Source organism: Lolium rigidum, chromosome 4, assembly GCF_022539505.1.
Source record: "Lolium rigidum isolate FL_2022 chromosome 4, APGP_CSIRO_Lrig_0.1, whole genome shotgun sequence".
NCBI lineage: Eukaryota > Viridiplantae > Streptophyta > Magnoliopsida > Poales > Poaceae > Lolium > Lolium rigidum.
This window is the reverse complement of record NC_061511.1, coordinates 104,368,488-104,385,164: the sequence shown is the minus strand read 5'-3', so window position 1 is coordinate 104,385,164 and position 16,677 is coordinate 104,368,488.

Sequence of the window (16,677 nt, the reverse complement as noted above, 5' to 3'; positions counted from 1 at the left end):
TCCACTCGCAAATAATAAATATGAGTGTTGACCTTGGTCAACCTATACTCATATCTTATTATTAGTTGAAGAGATTAAATCCTAATAAGATTCAATGAGAGGAAATTATTTCCTCCAAAGCATTAAAGAGCTACACTAATAAATAATTATAATGAGAGGAAATTATTTTTCTTTAAAATAGAACAAAGTAAATCACCATGCTAATAAGATGTGATGCTAGCATAGGCTTGTGTGAATCTTTGGTGTGTTCAGTCTAGCATGCAAGTTTGGGTGGTGATTGTATCCTCGTATTCGTTTATAGACGCTAGTACCGAAGGCTACGAAGGGGACGACGAGAACATCTACGGAGAAGAAGGAGGAACATTTTGATCCATACACCAACCAAGGCAAGCTAACACTCTTGCAAGTCCCAAGTGCAAAGCTCTACCAGAGCAAGGCACCATCACCATTTATTTTTATGTTCAATAAACCTATCCCATGTTTTTACCTTGCAATTATTTTGCTTATTGTACTTCAAAGCTTATTTTTGATTTATGATTCACTTGGGCTAGACTAGAACAAGAGCATCAAATTTAGCCTAAATCAAACAAAGCTAGATAGCACCCCTCATGACTAGTTGCTATTGCTAAAGAAATAAAATTGACTACTCTAGATGGGAACACGTGAAATGAAATAACTTTGAAAGATTTTGAAGGTGAATGTGACATGAATGCTTTGGTGGATTTTGATGAAAACTGATGGTTGGGTTCGGATGCGATACCATTCCAATTTACAAGTACCCCCACAATACCTGATTATGGGTAGGGCTTAACTGGAAGTTTATGTGTCTTGGTATGGGTTCCCTCTAAACAAGCGTCATCGGGGTTATGCCAAAAGCTGCCTCCACAACACAGAAGAAACGACGTTAAAGATGAGGTGAATGTCCGGCCCAAGCCCTGTGCAGTTCCCAGGCTGACAGTCTGTCTTCACTGGAAGGCCAAGCTCATGGGGAGAGGTGCCTATACTAGGATATGTAAGTGAAAGGTTATGGTTGATGATCCGCGTACTGAGTTACGATTATTCAGGGTTACCCCTGACGGATGTAATCAAAAGTTGTGGCACAAGTGTACAACCTCTGCAGAGTGTAAACCTATTCGAATAGCCGCGTCCATGGTTAAGGACAGTTGGAAAGGCCATACTGTTCCGTCATCAGACCATTTTCAAAAATGTGACATATGACTTGTGATTTTGCATTTGAAAGGTGAATGTTGAATTGGGCTTGAATCACAACAGAGTTGTGGGAATGACACTAATGTTCCCACCTAAATTAGTTAGCAAATGAGGAGGCTTTTACTAAATGTTTGTGAACTAAAATTGGTTTTATGCAAATAAACTTAGAGATTAGCACCCCTTACTAAAATTGATAAGTACTTACCTTAGTATTAGTTTGCGAGTACTTTAAAAGTACTCATGGCTTTGTCCCTGGCTATTCAAATGGCCAGACTTTGAAGGAGAACCGCAGTACAAGGAAGATGGACCGCAGCACGTCTACGGCAACTAGGACTACTCCTGACGTCAAGCGTTGGCATGTGGATTAGATAGCCACTACTACTTCGCTTCCGCTATTTGTGATGTTCGTTGATCAATAGATCAACTACTATTGTAATATTGGATCATGTGATCTACCTTTGTAAGACGATTATGTGTTGTAATAAATGATGACTCTATGATATTCAACTATTATGTCTCGCAACAACAATATTCCTGGGATTGCGATGTATGGCATAATAGGCATCCGGACTTAAAAATCCGGGTGTTGACAAGTTGGTATCGAGCCATTGTTTGACCTTAGGAGACCCTAGTTAGAATGGACGTCTGAAAAACTTAGTTTCAAAACCAATGAAGTGAATATTTATGAAAACTTATTCTCACTCTTATCCTTGAAATCTTTTCAGAAGGAGAAGTCCATGCTCTACTTTTCCTTGAAATTCTACCTAAAATTTTGCACACTTGATCACTTTAGTAGAACTCACACCTACGCAAGAGTTTGTATCAGGATCCCCTTGTATCGTAGAGCGGTGAATGGTTCTTAAAACCATCGGTGTGTTAGCTTTGTAATGTGTGATGTTTGGTATGAATGAAAAAGTGTTGTTGGTTGTACCCCCTCAACACTACTCAAGTTTTGAAACTTTTCAAGTTTATCTCAAACAAACCATGAAATTCCCCGCTTATCTTATGATCCACCTCATTGTTCAGATGGCCCCTCCTACCCGCAACAACCCCCGTGCCCAAGCCAACCCGATGCACATTGAGCACGCCAAGATGACTGACACCATCAACATCCTTGCAATGGAGCGCAAGGCACTTCGTCATCAGCACGCTAAGAAGTACTACCTCATTGCTCGCCTCCGCGTCAGAATAGCATCACTGGAGCAGCTCATCCCAATACCCAACCATGCCCCCAGAGGCAAGTCCACTGTGACTTGCTATGAATGTGGTGTTACGGGTCATTACTCTAGAAAGTGCCCGATGAAAGCCGCCAACAATGCCCCAAGGACTGGAAGCAATGCTGTACCCATTGCCCAAAAGGACAAGTCAACGGTAACCTGCTATGAATGTGGAACTATGGGTCATTACTCCAATGAATTCCCCAAGAAGATTGCTAGGACTGCCCTCAATACCGCTGCAACTGCCCAGCAGCAGCGTTGTGCCACAACTGGAAGGAAGTTTGCCCCACACTACCCAAACAACCGCAACGGTCGTTACTACCGCTTGACTGCCACTGAAGCTCAAGAAGCACCACAGACCATGCCAAGTATGTCTTCCTGTTAATAAAATGCTCAATCTCTCTTAGGAACCTAACTGCTCTTAAAATCTCGGGACGAGATTTGTTTAAGGGGTAAGGGTTTGTAACATCCCAAAAATTTCAAAATAAAACAAATAAATTTCTCTAGTTCCAAATTTTGGAACCAACAAAAACTTTTATTAAATTAAGTTTGAGGCATAGTGATCTTGCTTAATTCTTGGGCTATTGCCATGTTTGCTTGTAATAGTAATTTTGAAATAATCTTAAACCCTAAACCTCACCCCTCTTTCACCATCCTAGTGAAAATAAAATAAAAGGAAATTGAATAAGAAAAAGAGCATATGTGCCTATGGCTATTTTTATAAACTCTTTACCCTAGACCTTTCTACTTGGTTTAGAGGTTTGGAAAACCTTCATACACCCTATCTCGCACTTATCAAACCCAATCCAAGTTGATCCCAAAGAAAAGGAAAAGAAACTAAAAATGCCATAGAAGCATATGAGGGTAAAATAGCAAATTTGTGGATTTAAGAATATTGACCCTAAAACTTGTTGTGAATGGTGGGATCACTCCTATAAACCATTTCAACACTCAACAACACCATTTGGGTCAAGCCAAGTCAAATTAAAACTCAAATGCAACATATGCATAGAGGCATATGTGACACATAGCCATAATACCCAATCCTTGCCCTATGACTCTAAACCTTGACCAAATGATGTGAAACCATCTCTCAACCTAATATAACACTAAAATTGACCCTAACCCATGCCTAAGTAAAGCAAGGGGAACAATTTCCAAAAATAATGAAATATGACACATCACCTCTTATGTGTTATGGCCATTTTTGCAAATCTTTGAACAAGACCATTTGAAATGGTTTCAATGGTTTGAAAATGTTTCTAAACCAATAAGAGTCACATTAGAGTCAAGAAAAGTCAAATCAAATGGAGAGAAATCAAATAGTGAGATAATCCCAATTTCACTCACATACACACTTAGCCAATTTTGCAAATCTTCACCAAAGGCCACCATTGCTTGATCTATTGCTTGGAGAATACTTATATATGATAAACAAACACAATTTCATCAAAGAAACAAGAATCAAACCAAAGCAAATCTCAAAACCTACATACATGTGATAATGGTCAAAATGGAGTTTTATAAAATGTTCCCCACTTTACCCCCTGGTTTTGACTTTTCTTCAAACTAAACTTGGTCAACCATTACCATGTCATCCAAGACCAAGTCAAGGTGAACAACTTCTCTGTTCACCATCACTACTGAAGTTGACCAGGTTGACCAGAAATGAATTGACAAGTGGAGACTTTGAAACAAAGAGAAGATGACCCCCAATTTGAATTCTTGCAAACCTTCACCAAAATGGACACCACCACCACCATTCCATCACATTAAATATATGAATGAGGTTCACCAAAAAGAATTTCAAAATTCAAAACTTTTTCTCATGCGGCCATTGTGTCGAACACCTGGCAGGCAGCATCTAGCTTTTGTGTTACATCTCATTATCCACTGGATTTTAGCCTAAACCTCTTTTAGATTGTGATGATCACACTCCTCTGCAACCCATGCATCAATGCCATGTCCTTGCACCACCGTTTAAAGTGAGAAAAGGACCTAAACTAACCAGGCCGTGCACCATGCCGGCCATGCTTGCCACTCCTCTCTCTGGTCACCTCCTCTCACTTTCAGCATGTCACAGAGCTTCCTCTACACACAAGGACGACGCCAGTACCAAGCCACAGCTCATCCAGGCACGGCATTGGCCAGAACGCGCGCGCCCAGACCGTGCCAGTGCACGCCCATGCACGCGGTGATCACACCCTGGACGCGCCAGAACGCCAAGCGCTCGAGCACCCTCGCGCACCCCTGCAAAGGCTACGCCTGTAACGAGCATCGCCGCAGCACCCTCTAGCCACTAGACAACCTCAAGTGCCCACGCCCACGCCGCCGCCGTCGTGCTCATCGACTTTCGGCCGCGCACGCCGTGGCAGAACTCGCATGCGCCCGAGCCACTCCATCACGCCCTGGACGCGCTAGCCGTACCTTGAGCATCGCCGTGATGTCGCCTACCCGTAGCCGTCCTTACCTTGCCCTTTGGCACGCCAGAAATGCCGCGCCATGGCCGCTCCTCCACAGCACCCACGACACCCTCGCCCTCCTATAAAAGGAGCACCTCCTCGACCCAATCGTTCACACCACTCTGCTCCCCTCTCACCACTGAGTCTTCCAGCACCACTAGCTCATCCAATTAGCGCCGGAGTCGCCCCAATTTGAAGATTGGAGTCGCCGGAGCCCGCAGATCGCCGTCGCCGATTCATGCCGCCCCGAGCCTCGCCGACGGTACCAGTCGCTTCCTCGTCCACGCCAACGTCGACCAGCACCCAGCAGAACCCCGCGGGAACCTCGGTACGCCCTCCGACCCCCTAGTCACGCCGTGAGCTCGTCGGAATCCCGCCGGAGACGACGGCCTCTGTGAGCCGTGGATCTCCTCTCTAATCCAACGGTTCATCTCGCGCGTAACGTTTCGCGTGGCTAAGCGCCACTGACGGGTGGCCCCCACCTCGTCAGGCAGCCCACGCGCACCAGATGCGTGTTGGGCCGCGCAGTGTTCGTTTATTTCGTTTCGGCCCGTTAGGTTTTCCCGCGCGGCCCAAAAATTCAAATATGATTTAATCCATTTAGTTCAAATCCAATACTGCTGCCAAGTTCAAAATTGAATAGTTTGAAATCTACTTCACCAAATTGAACAAATTTTATATATTCAGAAAGCTAATGAAATTATCTACACAATGCCACTGGCCTCATGCCCAAATTCGTAATTATATTTAAATGATAAAAATAACAAGGCAGGGCCTTTTCTAACTTCAAATAATTATTAAAAATAATTTACAAATGATTTTGAGTTGATTCCAACTCTGGTAAATCACACTTGACATGCTCTAATTGATTATGCAAAGATATGGTATAGTTGTTTTGCATGATCATGGACTAGATCCAAATAATGACTATGGAGCCATTTCTAGTCCATTTAACACATACACATAAACTTATTTAAATAGTATGGGAGCTTTTCTCTCATTTAAATTGTGATCCTAAGTAATTCAAATAGAGGTACTGACCTTGGTCTAATAAGCCTCATGCTTGGTTACTTAGAGACATTAAATCATTTCCATGCTAGTATTAAAATGCATGAGGTGTAGCACCTCATTTAAATGTCCACTCTCAAATAATAAATATGAGTGTTGACCTTGGTCAACCTATACTCATATCTTATTATTAGTTGAAGAGATTTAATCCTAATAAGATTCAATGAGAGGAAATTATTTCCTCCAAAGCATTAAAGAGCTACACTAATAAATAATTATAATGAGAGGAAATTATTTTTCTTTAAAATAGAACAAAGTAAATCACCATGCTAATAAGATGTGATGCTAGCATAGGCTTGTGTGAATCTTTGGTGTGTTTAGTCTAGCATGCAAGTTTGGGTGGTGATTGTATCCTCGTATTCGTTTATAGACGCTAGTACCGAAGGCTACGAAGGGGACGACGAGAACATCTACGGAGAAGAAGGAGGAACATTTTGATCCATACACCAACCAAGGCAAGCTAACACTCTTGCAAGTCCCAAGTGCAAAGCTCTACCAGAGCAAGGCACCATCACCATTTATTTTTATGTTCAATAAACCTATCCCATGTTTTTACCTTGCAATTATTTTGCTTATTGTACTTCAAAGCTTATTTTTGATTTATGATTCACTTGGGCTAGACTAGAACAAGAGCATCAAATTTAGCCTAAAGCAAACAAAGCTAGATAGCACCCCTCATGACTAGTTGCTATTGCTAAAGAAATAAAATTGACTACTCTAGATGGGAACACGTGAAATGAAATACCTTTGAAAGATTTTGAAGGTGAATGTGACATGAATGCTTTGGTGGATTTTGATGAAAACTGATGGTTGGGTTCGGATGCGATACCATTCCAATTTACAAGTATCCCCACAATACCTGATTATGGGTAGGGCTTAACTGGAAGTTTATGTGTCTTAGTATGGGTTCCCTCTAAACAAGCGTCATCGGGGTTATGCCAAAAGCTGCCTCCACAACACAGAAGAAACAACGTTAAAGATGAGGTGAATGTCCGGCCCAAGCCCTGTGCAGTTCCCAGGCTGACAGTCTGTCTTCACTGGGAGGCCAATCTCATGGGGAGAGGTGCCTATACTAGGATATGTAAGTGAAAGGCTATGGTTGATGATCCGCGTACTGAGTTACGATTATTCAGGGTTACCCCTGACGGATGTAATCAAAAGTTGTGGCACAAGTGTACAACCTCTGCAGAGTGTAAACCTATTCGAATAGCCGCGTCCACGGTTAAGGACGGTTGGAAAGGCCATACTGTTCCGTCATCAGACCATTTTCAAAAATGTGACATATGACTTGTGATTTTGCATTTGAAAGGTGAATGTTGAATTTGGCTTGAATCACAACAGAGTTGTGGGAATGACACTAATGTTCCCACTTGAATTAGTTAGCAAATGAGGAGGCTTTTACTAAATGTTTGTGAACTAAAATTGGCTTTATGCAAATAAACTTAGAGCTTAGCACCCCTTACTAAAATTGATAAGTACTTACCTTAGTATTAGTTTGCGAGTACTTTAAAAGTACTCATGGCTTTGTCCCTGGCTATTCAAATGGCCAGACTTTGAAGGAGAACCGCAGTACAAGGAAGATGGACCGCAGCACGTCTACGACAACTAGGACTACTCCTGACGTCAAGCGTTGGCCTGTGGATTAGATAGCCACTACTCCTTCGCTTCCGCTATTTGTGATGTTCGTTGATCAATAGATCAACTACTATTGTAATATTGGATCATGTGATCTACCTTTGTAAGACGATTATGTGTTGTAATAAATGATGACTCTATGATATTCAACTATTATGTCTCGCAACAACAATATTCCTGGGATTGCGATGTATGGCATAATAGGCATCTGGACTTAAAAATCCGGGTGTTGACAGGTGGCGCAAAAGATGGCTTTATATCCACGAAGAACACGTCGACTCGTCAGAGTACAATGTCGTTCCTTTTGATGGTAGCGAGAAGATCCTCCGACGCCGATCGTGGGATGCTGAAGCTACCGATGAAGAGAAGATAGCGACAGAGGCGCTGATGAAGCGCATCCACGAGCTCCAGAATACCCGCGGCAAAGAGCTGTCGGGTATTCAGATTACCGCGTATTTCCTCGGGATCAGGGTGCATCCTCTGCAGGCTCGCAAAAACCCTCTCTGGATATACGCTGGCGACAAAGACGTGGACCTCTTCTCCAAGGATCTGTCGATGAAGGACTTGGAAAAGCTTGTCCGGAAGATTTCATCGCTGAGCAAGAAAGATGCCATTCCGTCCTCATGTCGCGTGGAGCCGTATAGCGGCACGAACGCCCTCCCCAAGGTAAACTATCTTTGTCCTCAACGATTTTAACTTTATCGACTACTATTTTGCTGAGTTCACTAGTGTAACTTGTCGTCGGTATATTTTTTCCTTCTGTAGAAACATCAAATTATATCCTCTCTACCTCCCCTTCCTGAAGGCGGAGAAGTCGAAGAACGAACCATCGTCACCGATGATACCCAGGGTACTTCTCGCCCTGAGAGTGAAGTTGCGGGTTCGCAAAAATCCGCGGCTTCCTCTGAAAGAGAAGCTGAATCGAAGGCTTCCGAGTCGGTGCATTCTCTTCCTTCCGCTGTTTCCCCTCGGAACAAGAGGAAAAGGGGTGATGGCGAAGATTCCGGCACCTCAAAGCCGGCGGATCACCTGCCGAGAAAACTTCTCCCGAAGAGGAGGATGTTTGCGATCCTTACACTGATGCTCTTGTTAGCTCGTAAGTTACTCTGCCGCCTCTTTCTTTATATATTGTTTGTCGAGTATTCTTATACTGTCTTTTGTTCATAGTGGCGATGAAGAAGAGCCTACGACCAATGTGACTGCTCCCACAAGCACGTCACAAACTTTAGTTCTTTCGGAAACTCGTCCTGCCACGGAGGAAACCTCACCTCCTCAACAGGATATGCAAAAGTCGACTCCTGTCTCTAGCTCCCGAGGCTCCTCGCCAAAGAGAGCGAGGATTGAACTTGGCGAGGAACAAAACGTAGCCGGGAGTTCGGCGACTCCTCCTTTGGACGATGTAAGTATCTTTGCATCTTTTGTTGTTTTTTGTCGAGTTTTTACCGCTCTAAGCCTTTCTCGTCCTCTTCCTTTTCCGTAGCCTCTGATGCAACACTTCATCAGTCTCGGCACCCAGTTTATTGGGTATCGCGACACTGTCATTGGTCTAAAAGGTACATTGTCAAATGAACTATCTTGTTTTTCGTTATGTAAACTTTTATTGCTCCCCATGTTATCTTGACTTCTGCTATGTTTATTTCCAACAGAGACTCTCGCCACGGCTAACAAGCATGCTGATGACCTCGCCGTTAGGCTCGAAAAAAGTGAAAAGGCTCGCGAGAAAGCTGAAAAGGATGCTGCCTCCATCGGAGATCTTCGAAAGAGGCTCCATGAAGCAGAAACTGCTTTAAGCGAGAAGATTACCCAGCAGATTGCTCGAGAGGAAGATATCATTGGCCGTTTGGAGTCGCAGAATCGTCTTTTTGCCAGTAAGTTCTAAGATCATTTTACTCGGGTCTATTCCAGGTTTTTGTTGGTAACTCATGCTTTTGCCTCAGCAGAAAAAATGGGGCAGGATTTTGAGCTTGAAGAACCTGAGGAAGATCGTCTTCGAGATGCCCTCTCCTTACTTTAAATTCATGGGGATTTGGTGCATCGCACTATTGTTGACGCGAAAACTGCCTTTACGCGCCTCTTCCCCTATTTCTTCCCGAAGAAAGACCCGCCAAGCACCTTCACTGCACTTACCAAGTGCTTCATTCCCGAAGAAGATCTCGGGCTAGCTCTTCGACAGGAAAACCTGAAGATTGGCGTTGAATGTACCATAGCGTTGGTTGCTGAAAGCCAACAAAGCGTCGATTGGGCGAAAGCTGGCGAGACGAAGAGGATGAAGACGGAGAAGTGGCAAGCCTTGATTAGAGCTGCCAAACCGCACTCGAAGAAGATCCTCTCCTTCCTCGGATACAAGCCAGCTCCTTCCTCCAGTTCTGCCAAGCCGGAGGTCAAGTAGACCATCTTGTCTCTGTTTTTTTCTTTTTTTCTCTTTTGATGCTGTCAACATAGTAGTGGCTTGCGACATCGTACCATTGGTTCACTAGGAACCAATCTTTTGCAATGAACTTGTAAATATCCCAATGATTAATGGAATGCTATTTTGTCAAATGATTGATGTCGGGATTTTCTTTCCAGTTGGTTTTTGACAACTATACCGCAACCCCTCGTTCTTCGGATGCTTTGCCCGCTTCCTCCTACTCGAGGAAAACTTCCGCTGATGATTTCTTTGAAGATTCTTCGAATGCTGATCCGGTACAAGATTTGAACGAACTTCGTCAACAACTCCAGTCGATGAAGAAGCAAGCACTTGTGATAATGGAACAATCTCGAAAATCATCCGAGAAAGAGAAAATTTCTCTCCAGCAGGCCCAGGAAGCCTTCGCTTTTAAAAGAAGCTGCGTTCGCTGATGCTGCACAAACTACTTCGCAAGAGGATTATATGCTGGAGTTGATGACTGACGCCAGCCTAGATATGGCGGGTTTGCTTCGCATCTTTGAAGTTCCTCTCTACTCTATTTATGTACTTTTCATATCTCACCCTGATTCTACTGTCGAGTAGGTTCCTTTTTGGATGCTGCTACAGAAGATCAACGGGTTGACGCGAGATCAAACATACTTGTCAAACTTGCTCTGGACCATGGCTCCAATTTTTGGGCTACACCAGATCGTACACGAACAATCGTCAGATTTCAAGACCGCGCAGGCCAAGTCCGTGATTATCTTGATTTCTGTACAAGGACGCTGGCCCTAGTTTACAATACCATGTTTCCTCGAAACACCCACCCAAAGACCCTTCCTGACTTGATGAACAAATTCAAGGATGCTCCTCGAATCCATGATTTTGTGAAGGCCCAATTGACTGCTGGAGCTAGGTTTGCCATGATCATGTTGCAGATCGTCTACCCGAAGTTGAATTTGACCAAAATTGTTGAACTTTGCCATGCCAAACTGAAGAAACGGAGGAGAAACATCGACAAACTCAACGAAGTTGTAACACCCGTGGCCGAAGAGATGATGGATGATTTACTTCGGATGGATGCTGAGTTCTTCGTGAAGGGTAATTATGCTGATCACATGGGTGCCACTGCTGATGATGAAAAAGTAAATATAGATGATCTGATAGGTCACGAATGAATTCTGCTTCTACTGTCGAAAATGTTAAAGGGACCCTGTATATTGTAAGCACAATGTATATTGTAAAAACAATTTGTACGTTCTTTCTTTCTTCTAGCCCCCGAGCGTTTCGGTGGCTAGTGTTGTTATTTTTCATTGATTTGCGAGGTACTGTGTACCAAGGCAAATAACTTGAATATTGTATATTGTAGAGACTTGTGTATATATATTGAATTTACGGGTTGTAAGCCCCCGAGCCTGTCGAAGAAAAAGATGTATATCACCAATATCTTTACTATATTGCAGCACCGCGAGTCCGCCTCATTAAAAACCTTCCAGCCCCACTCGGTGCCCTGAAAGGAAAAGAGTGCGTCTGAAAACTCGCGGGCGTTTCAGTACATTGTATGTTTACATATATGACTATATTTTGGCTTAGGCGTAAAAACGCCGAAGCTGCGCTACGTTCCAGGGATTTGGCTCTGCAATCCCCGTCTTTTTATCCTTTATCCTGTATGCTCCTCCGTCAATTACTTCAGTGATGATATATGGGCCTAGCCATGGTGACTCGAGTTTTTCGTGGCTATCATGCGTGAGCCAAAGAACTAAGTCGCCAACTTGGAAAGATCTTGGTCGCAATCGTCGACTGTGGTAATTTTTCATATCTTGCTGGTACTTGGTGACCCTTGATAATACCTCATCTCGAGCTTCATCGAGTGCATCCACGTCATCCTCCAGTGCCTTTTTCGAGGTTTATTCATCAAATTCCGCCACTCTCGGGGAATTGTGTTCTATTTCTATCGGGAGCGCTGCCTCAGCTCCATGAACCAGAAAAAACCGAGTTTCTTGTGTCGCTGTATTGGGTGTCGTCCGTATACTCCAGAGCACGCTAGGAAATTTTTCTGGCCATGTGTGTCGAGCTTTTTCCAATGGTGTTAACAAGAGCTTCTTGATGCCGTTGCAGATGATGTCGTTCGCTTTCTCGACTTGACCATTGGTTTGCGGGTGCGCAACTGACGCAAATTGTAATTTGATGCCTACCTCTGCGCAATATGCCTTGAACTCCTTGGAGGTAAAGTTACTGCCATTGTCTGTGACGATGCTATGATGAGCTCCAAATCGAAAAACGATACTTTTGATGAATTTGACCGCTGATGCTGCATCTGGCGAGTTTATTGGCTTTGCCTCAATCCACTTAGTAAACTTGTCGACAACTACGAGCATATACTCGGATCCTCCTGGCCAGGCCTTATGCAATTTTCCCACCATATCAAGACCCCATTGAGCAAAGGGCCATGACAATGGTATTGGCATCAACTCCGCTGCCGGAGAATGAGGTTTTGCGGCAAACCTTTGGCACGCATCACAGGTACGCACTATGTCCTTTGCATCTTCGATTGCTGTTAGCCAGTAGAATCCTGCTCTGAAAACCTTGGCTGCTATAGCTCGATTGCTTGTGTGATGTCCACACACGCCTTCGTGCACATCTTTTAATAGCACTCGACCTTCTGCGGGTGTGGCGCATCGCTGCAAAATTCCCGATATACTCTGTTTATACAGCTTGCTCTTAACCACAGTGAAAGCTTTGGATCGTCGAATAACTCGTCTTGCTTCTACTGGATCTTCGGGTATTTCTTTCCTTGAGATATATGCGATGTAGACCTGCATACAAGGAACTTGCACCACCATCACCTCATGCGATTCTTCTTCATCTCCCGATGTGCTTGCTTCTGATGTTGCTGGAGCCCCCGAGCCTTTCTCGATCTTCTCATTTTTCTTTGACTGTTTCTTTGCCTTAGTCGACCTTTCACTTATCTCCTCCCAAAACACACCGGGTGGTATTGCTAGACACTGCGACCCGATGTTTGCCAGAACATCGGCTTCATCATTGCTTAGTCTACTGATATGATTCACTTCGCACCCGTCAAAGAGCTTCTCGAGTTCATTGTATACCTCCTTGTATTCTATCATACTGTCGTTGACTGCGTCACATTGGTTCATCACCTGTTGAGCCACCAATTGGGAGTCGCCAAAGATTTTATATCGGGTTGCACCGCAGGCTTTTGCCATCTTCATCCCATGTATCAGTGCTTCATACTCTGCCTCATTGTTAGACGCGTTGGGGAATGTCATCCGCAGTACATATTTCAGCTTATCTCATTGAGGTGATATTAATATCACGCCAGCTCCTTCCACCCGCTTGGACCCGTCGAAGTTCATAGTCCAGGTTCTCGATAAATCAGGGGGTCCCGTATTTTGCAGCTCCATCCACTCTGCGACGAAGTCTGTAAAATCTGTGACTTTATTGCTTTTCTCTTTTCATACGTGATGTCCCGAGGGGAAAGCTCTATTCCCCAAAGGGAGACACGACCCGTAGCTTCCGGGTTGTTCAATATATTGGACAAGGGCGCCTCGTTGACTACTATTATCGGATGTGCCGAGAAATAGTGTCGCAATTTTCTTGCGGTTGTGAATACTCCATATGCTAGCTTTTGGTAGTGCGGGTACCGCTGTTTTGAAGGTGATAAAACTTCGCTTGTGAAGTATACCGGCCGCTGGACTCCATGGAGTTTTCCTTCTTCCTCTCGCTCAACTACGTCTACAAGTACTGTGCTGACCACCTGAGGTGTGGCCGCGATATATAACAGAAGAGGTTCCTTTTCCTTGGGCGCCACCAATATTGGTGGTGTCGAGATTGTGCGTTTGAGATCCTCAAAGGCTCTGTCTGCTTCTTCGTTCCACTCGATTTTTTCTCCCTGTTTGATTAAGGCGTAGAACGGCAATGCCTTTTCTCCCAGCCTGGCGACGAATCTGCTCAAAGCTGCGACTCGCCTAGTTAGCTGTTGTATTTCCTTAAGCTTTGTTGGCTTCCACGTTGTCACGATGGCTTGAATTTTCTCCTGGTTAGCCTCGATTCCTCTTGCTGACACCAGAAACCCGAGAAGTTCTCCCGCAGGAACACCGAAAAAGCACTTCGTCGGATTCAGCTTGAGGCAGAACTTATCAAGGTTGTCAAAAGTTTCCTTGAGATCCTCAATCAAGGTTGACCCTTTCTTTGTTGTTATGACGACATCATCAATGTAGACTTGAACGTTTGATACGTCTCCGACGTATCGATAATTTCTTATGTTCCATGCCACATTATTGATGTTATCTACATGTTTTATGCACACTTTATGTCATATTCGTGCATTTTCTGGAACTAACCTATTAACAAGATGCCGAAGTGCCGATTGCTTGTTTTCTGCTGTTTTTGGTTTCAGAAATCATAGTAAGGAAATATTCTCGGAATTGGACGAAATCAAAGCCCGGGGGCCTATTTTTCCACGAAGCTTCCGGAAGTCCGAAGGAGAGACGAAGAGGGGCCACGAGGGGGCCACACCCTAGGGCGGCGCGGCCCCCCTTGGCCGTGCGGCCCTGTGGTGTGGGGCCCTCGTGCCGCCTCTTGACCTACCCTTCCGCCTACAAATAGCCTCCGTGACGAAACCCCCAGTACCGAGAGCCACGATACGGAAAACCTTACGGAGACGCCGTCGCCGCCGATCCCATCTCGGGGGATCCAGGAGATCGCCTCCGGCACCCTGCCGGAGAGGGGAATCATCTCCCGGAGGACTCTACGCCGCCATGGTCGCCTCCGGTGTGATGTGTGAGTAGTCTACCCCTGGACTATGGGTCCATAGCGGTAGCTAGATGGTTGTCTTCTCCCCATTGTGCTATCATTGTCGGATCTTGTGAGCTGCCTAACATGATCAAGATCATCTATCTATAATTCTATATGTTGCGTTTGTTGGGATCCGATGAATAGAGAATACTTGTTATGTTGATTATCAAAGTTATGCTTATGTGTTGTTTATGATCTTGCATGCTCTCCGTTACTAGTAGATGCTCCGGCCAAGTAGATGCTTGTAACTCCAAGAGGGAGTACTTATGCTCGATAGTGGGTTCATGCCGCATTGACACCTGGGACGAGTGACGAAAGTTCTAAGGTTGTGTTGTCTTGTTGCCACTAGGGATAAAACATTGATGCTATGTCTAAGGATGTAGTTGTTGATTACATTACGCACCATACTTAATGCAATTGTACTGTTGCATGCAACTTAATACTTGGAGGGGTTCGGATGATAACTCGAAGGTGGACTTTTTAGGCATAGATGCGGTTGGATGGCGGTCTATGTACTTTGTCGTAATGCCCAATTAAATCTCACTATACTCATCATGATATGTATGTGCATTGTCATGCTCTCTTTATTTGTCAATTGCCCAAGCTGTAATTTGTTCACCCAACATGCTTGTTCGTCTTATGGGAGAGACACCTCTAGTGAACTGTGGACCCCGGTCCAATTCTCTTTACTGAAATACAAATCTACTGCAATACTTGTTTTACTGTTTTCTCTGCAAATAATCATCTTCCACACAATACGGTTAATCCTTTGTTACAGCAAGCCGGTGAGATTGACAACCTCACTGTTTCGTTGGGGCAAAGTACTTTGGTTGTGTTGTGCAGGTTCCACGTTGGCGCCGGAATCTCCGGTGTTGCGCCGCACTACATCCCGCCGCCATCAACCTTCAACGTGCTTCTTGGCTCCTCCTGGTTCGATAAACCTTGGTTTCTTTCCGAGGGAAAACTTGCTGCTGTGCGCATCATACCTTCCTCTTGGGGTTGCCCAACGAACGTGTGAAATACACGCCATCAAGCTCTTTTACGGCGCCGTTGCCGGGGAGATCAAGACACGCTGCAAGGGGAGTCTCCACTTCTCAATCTCTTTACTTTGTTTTTGTCTTGCTTAGTTTTATTTACTACTTTGTTTGCTGCACTAAATCAAAATACAAAAAAATTAATTGCTAGTTTTACTTTATTTGCTATCTTGTTTGCTATATCGAAAACACAAAAAAATTAGTTTACTTGCATTTACTTTATCTAGTTTGCTTTATTTACTGTTGCTAAAATGGCCAACGCTGAAAGTACTAAGTTGTGTGACTTCACAACCACAAATAATAATGATTTCTTATGCACACCTATTGCTCCACCTGCTACTACAGCAGAATTCTTTGAAATTAAACCTGCTTTACTTGAATCTTGTTATGAAAGATCAATTTTCTGGAATTAGTTCGATGATGCTTGCTGCCCATCTTAATAATTTTGTTGAACTATGTGAAATGCAAAAATATAAAGATGTAGATGGTGATATTATTAAACTAAAATTATTCCCTTTCTCATTAAGAGGAAGAGCTAAAGATTGGTTGCTATCTCTGCCTAAGAATAGTATTGATTCATGGACTAAATGCAAGGATGCTTTTATTGGTAGATATTATCCCCCTGCTAAAATTATATCTTTGAGGAGTAGCATAATGAATTTTAAATAATTAGATACTGAACATGTTGCTCAAGCTTGGGAAAGAATGAAATCTTTGGTTAAAAATTGCCCAACCCATGGACTGACTACTTGGATGATCATCCAAACCTTCTATGCGGGACTAAATTTTTCTTCGCGGAATTTATTGGATTCAGCTGCTGGAGGTACCTTTATGTCCATCACTCTTGG